Genomic DNA, 6,083 nt, shown 5'->3' with positions numbered 1-6,083 from the left:
GTACTCGAGGAGGGATCCTCACGAGGGGGAGAAGAAGTAGGGGCCATAGGGCGGAGTGCACACGGGACGGTGGTACGCGAGTTACCCAGCCTTCGGAACACCCGCACGATGACAGGGCTTACTGCTGCTTGTCCGGAATTATCCGGGCGCTTTCGCGTTGTTACAATGAGTTGTGGTTGTGCCTCTAGGGCTCCCGGGATCCGGCTTATAAAGGCGCACGGATCTAGGGTTTACACGGAGAGTCCTAGCCGGAATACAAGTTGCCTAACTACGGTACAATGTCTTGCCGTGTACGTCAAGGATCCGCCTTCCTCCAAGTACGTGCTGGATCCGGATACTTCATGGGCCGTCACGGATCCGGCCTCCTTCGTAGGTCGGTAGAGATCCGGCTTCCTGTTCTCGGGCTGGACTTCATCCTTCGGGATCTACAAGCAATCGGGCCGCCCGATGGGCCACATGCCTCACCACCATCTATGGGCCACCCGGGCTTGCCGGATCTAGGCCATGCCGTTGATATACCCATAAAGTATACCCACAACAACAGTCAAGGGCAGTTTCGCGTTAGCTGATAAATGCGACAAGGACTTTCACCGACTATCAGAAACTTTCGGGATGCAAGCAAAATATATGGCATCAAGGCTAACAACTGACTATGATGTGTTGCCAGATGTAGGGAGACCACTCAGGGAGCCAACCTTTAGCACCACCAAGGATTCTAAGGAGGTACAGATTCACCCGACATATCCCAAGAAAACGACGTCCATTGCAACAAACATGGACCTCGCATAGGAAAGCACGCTCGTCGAGTTCCTCCGTGAGCACTGGGAAATCTTCGCATGGTGTCCAGCTGACATGCCAGGAGTACCCAGGGAACTTGCCGAGCACCACCTCGATTTGGATCCAGTGGCGAGAACAATCAAACAACCCTTGCGGCGTTTTTCGGAACCAAACCGCAAGGCTATGCTGTCAGAAATCAATCGACTTAGAGAAGCTAGTTTCATCAAAGAACCGCATACGGAGGCCACATGGGTAGCTAACCCAGTGCTGGTCCCGAAGAAAAACACGAAAGTCCTTCGCATGTGCGCCAACTTCACGTGTCTCAATAAACACTGTCCAAATGATCACTTTCCCCCTCCCAAGGATCGATCAAATTCTCGACTCCACGGCAGGATGTGAACGTCTTTCCTTTCTGGATGCATATTCTGGTTATAACCAGATCAGACTAAAAGAAGATGATGAGGTCAAAACAGCGTTCATAACACCTTATGGCGTATTCTGCTACAGAACAATGCCTTTTGGTCTGAAAAACGCGGGAGCAACATATCAGCGGATGATGCAGAAGTGTCTTGCAACACAGATTGGCAAAAACGTACAAGTCTACCTTGACGATGTCGTCATAACAACAAAGAAGGGGTCAACATTGATCGAGGATTTAAAGGAAACTTTCGACAACCTTGACAAGTTCCGCCTCAAACTAAACCCGACAAAGTGCTCTTTCGGCGTTCCTGCGGGAGAACTTCTCGGGTTTTTAGTTTCAGCAAGAGGAATCGAAGCTAATTGATACGTCTCCGACGTATCGATAATTTCTTATGTTCCATGCCACATTATTGATGATATCTACATGTTTTATGCATACTTTATGTCATATTTATGCGTTTTCCGGAAATAACCTATTGACGAGATGCCGAAGTGCCAGTTGCTGTTTTCTGCTGTTTTTGGTTCCAGAAATCCTAGTAAGGAAATATTCTCGGAATTGGACGAAATCAACGCCCAGAGTCTTATAATTGGACGAAGCTTCCAGAACACCCGAGAGCCACTGCGGAGGGAGCCCCGGGGGCCCCACACAACACCCGGCGCGGCCGGAGGGGGCCGCGCCCCCTAGTGTGTGGGCCCACCAGGCCCCCTCCGAGTCTGCCCTTCCGCCTACTTAAGGTCTCTGTCGCGAAAACCCTATTAGGTTCGACGAAACCAGAGAAAACCTTCCAGAGCCGCCGCCATCGCGAAGCCAAGATCTGGGGGACAGGAGTCTCTGTTCCGGCACGCCGCCGGGACGGGGAAGTGACCCCGGAAGGCTTCTCCATCGACACCACCGCCATCTTCATCAACGCTGCTGTCTCCCATGAGGAGGGAGTAGTTCTCCATCGAGGCTCGGGGCTGTACCGGTAGCTATGTGGTTAATCTCTCTCCTATGTACTTCAATACAATAATCTCATGAGCTGCCTTACATGATTGAGATTCATATGATGACGCTTGTAATCTAGATGTCATTATGCTAGTCAAGTGGGTTTTACTTATGTGATCTCCGGAGACTCCTTGTCCCACGTATGTAAAGGTGACAGTGTGTGCACCGTGTGGGTCTCTTAGGCTATATTTCACAGAATACTTGTTCACTGTTATGAATGGCATAGTGAAGTGCTTATTTATATCTCTTTATGATTGCAATGTGTTTTGTATCACAATATATCTGTGTGCTACTCTAGTGTTGTTATTAAAGTAGTTTATTCCTCCCGCACGGTGTAATGGTGACAAGTGTGTGCATCGTGTAGTACTTGGCGTAGGCTATGATTGTGATCTCTTGTAGATTATGAAGTTAACTATTGCTATGATGGTATTGATGTGATCTATGCCTCCTTTCGTAGTGTGAAGGTGACAGTGTGCATGCTATGTTAGTACTTGGTTTGGTTATGTTGATCTGTTATGCACTCTAAGGTTATTTAAATATGAACGTTGAATATTGTGGAGCTTGTTAACTCCGGCATTGAGGGTTCGTGTAATCCTACACAGTTTGGTGTTCATCATCCAACAAGAGGGTGTAGAGTCTAGCATCTATCTATTTATTCTGTTATGTGATCAATGTTGAGAGTGTCCACTAGTGAAAGTATGATCCCTAGGCCTTGTTCCTAAATACTGCTATCGCTGTTTGTTTACTGTTTTACTGCATCTATGCTTCCTGCAATTTTACTACCATCAACTGCACGCCAGCAAGCACTTTTCTGGCGCCGTTACTACTGCTCATATTCATTCATACCACTTGTATTTCACTATCTCTTCACCGAACTAGTGCATCTATTAGGTGTGTTGGGGACACAAGAGACTTCTTGCTTTGTGGTTGCAGGGTTGCATGAGAGGGATATCTTTGACCTCTTCCTCCCTGAGTTCGATAAACCTTGGGTGATCCACTTAAGGGAAACTTGCTGCTGTTCTACAAACCTCTGCTCTTGGAGGCCCAACACTGTCTACAAGAATAGAAGCACCCGTAGACATCACTAATCCAGAGAAAATTCAAGCTATCGTAACAATGAGGAAGCCAACAAAGTTGAAAGAAATACAACAGTTGACTGGGCGAGTCGCACCTTTAAGCAGATTTGTCGCCAGGCTAGGAGAAAAGGCGTTGCCGTTCTACGCTCTGATCAAGCAAGGAGAGAAGTTTCAATGGAACGAAGAGGCAGACAGAGCTTTCGAGGATCTCAAGCGTACAATCTCGACACCACCAATCTTGGTGGCGCCTAAGGAGAAGGAACCTCTCTTGTTATACATTGTAGCCACGCCTCAGGTGGTCAGCACAGCACTCGTAGTCGAAAGAGAGGAGGAAGGAAAACTCCATGGAGTGCAGAGGCCAGTATATTTCATTAGTGAAGTTTTATCACCCTCGAAACAGCGGTATCCACAGTACCAAAAGCTAGCATATGGAGTGTTTACAACCGCAAGAAAACTGCGGCACTATTTTTCGGCGCATCCGATAATAGTGGTCAATGAGGCGCCTTTATCCAATATATTAAACAATCCAGAAGCTACGGGTCGTGTCTCCCTTTGGGGAATAGAGCTTTCCCCTCGGGACATCACATACGAAAAAAGAAAAGAAATAAAGTCGCAGATCTTACCTAACTTCATCGCAGAGTGGATGGAGCTACAAAATACGGGACCTCCGGATTTATCGAGAACCTGGACTATGAACTTCGACGGATCCAAGAGATTAGAGGGAGCTGGAGTAGGCGTGATACTAATATCACCGCAAGGCGACAAACTGAAGTATGCCTTACGGATGACGTTTCCAAACGCGTCAAACAATGAGGCAGAATACGAAGCTCTTATACATGGGATGAAGATGGCGAAGGCCTGTGGCACAACTCGACTAAAAATCTTCGGTGACTCACAACTAGTGGCTCAGCAAGTTATGAATCAATGCGACGCAGTCAATAACAGTATGATAGCATACAAAGAAGTGTATAACGAGCTTGAGAAGCTGTTTGACGGGTGTGAGGTAAATCACATCAGCAGGCTAAGCAACGATGAAGCCGATGTTCTTGCAAACATTGGGTCGCAATGTCTCGCAATACCACCTGGTGTGTTCTGGGAAGAGATAGCGGAAAGAACAACCAAGGCGAAGAAACAACAGAAGAAGGAGAAGGAGGAGAAATCCTCGGGGGCTCATGAAGTACCATCGGGAGAAGAGGAGGAACCTAAGGTAATAATGATGGTGCAGATTCCATGGACGCAGGCGTACATAGCATATATCTCGAGACAGGAATTACCCGACGATCCAGTTGAAGCAAGGCGAGTTATCAAGCGATCTAAAGCCTTTACTGTGGTCAAAGGGGAGCTATACAAGCGAAGTATTTCGGGAGTATTACAAAGATGTGTTACACCTGAGCAAGGAAGGTTGATCCTGAAAGATGTACACAAAGGAGTATGTGGACATCACGCAAGCAGTCGAGCTATAGCGGCCAAAGTTTTCAGAGCAGGATTTTATTGGTTGACAGCAATCGAGGATGCAAAAGACATAGTTCGCACTTGTGACGCGTGCCAGAGATTTGCCGCAAAACCTCACTCTCCGGCAGCGGAATTGATGCCAATACCATTGTCATGGCTCTTTGCCCAATGGGGTCTCGATATGGTGGGAAAATTACACAAGGCCTGGCCAGGAGGCTACGAGTACATGCTTGTCGCTGTCGATAAGTTTACAAAGTGGATAGAAGCAAAGCCGATAAATTCACCAGATGGAGCGTCTGCAATCAAGTTTGTGAAAAGTATCGTTTTTCGGTTCGGAGTCCCTCACAGCATCGTCATGGACAATGGCAGTAATTTCACATCCAATGAATTCAAGGCATATTGTGCAGAGGTAGGCATCAAACTACACTTTGCATCAGTTGCGCACCCGCAGACCAATGGTCAAGTCGAGAAAGCCAACGGCACCATATGTAATGGTATCAAGAAACGTCTGCTAGCACCATTGGAAAAAGCTCGACACACCTGGCCAGAGGAGTTGCCTAGTGTGTTATGGAGTATTCGAACAACACCAAATACAGCGACACGGGAAACGCCGTTCTTTCTGGTCCATGGAGCTGAGGCCGTGCTGCCGATAGAAATAGAGCATAACTCTCCGAGAGTAATGGAATATGACGAAGAAGCTTCAAGAAAAGCATTGGAGGACGATGTCGATGCACTTGATGAAGCTCGAGACGAAGCATTATCACGAGTCACCAAGTACCAGCAAGACCTAAAAAATTACCACAGTCGACGTTTGCGACCAAGATCTTTCCAGGTAGGCGACTTAGTTCTTCGGCTCACACAAAAAAGCCATGAAAAACTCGAGTCGTCGTGGCTTGGCCCTTACATCGTCACAGAAGTAATCGAAGGAGGAGCATACAGAATCAAGGACAAGAAGACAGGAGTCACAGAGCCAAATCCTTGGAACGTGGCGCAACTCAGGCGTTTCTACGCTTAGAGTCAAAATATAGTCATCCTTGTAAACATACAATGTACTGAAACGCCCGCGAGTTTTCAGACGCACTCTTTTCCTTTCAGGGCACCGAGTGGGGCTTAAAGGTTTTTAATGAGGCGGGCTTGCGGTGCTACAATATAATAAAAATATCGATGATATACATCTTTTTCATCGACAGGCTCGGGGGCACTACCATCGGGAGCGTTGGTCGCGTACCCGATAGAAATAAAAAGCTCGAGAAAGAATGACAATATAGCGACATAAGGCATTAAGGTGTTGAGCCTATAACCAAGTACAAGTCCTTGGATGTAGCTTCGGGGGCTACTCCCATCGGGAACGCTATTCGCATGCCCGATGAAAT

Source organism: Lolium rigidum, chromosome 7 (genome assembly GCF_022539505.1).
Source record: "Lolium rigidum isolate FL_2022 chromosome 7, APGP_CSIRO_Lrig_0.1, whole genome shotgun sequence".
Lineage (NCBI taxonomy): Eukaryota > Viridiplantae > Streptophyta > Magnoliopsida > Poales > Poaceae > Lolium > Lolium rigidum.
This window is presented reverse-complemented; position numbering follows the sequence as displayed.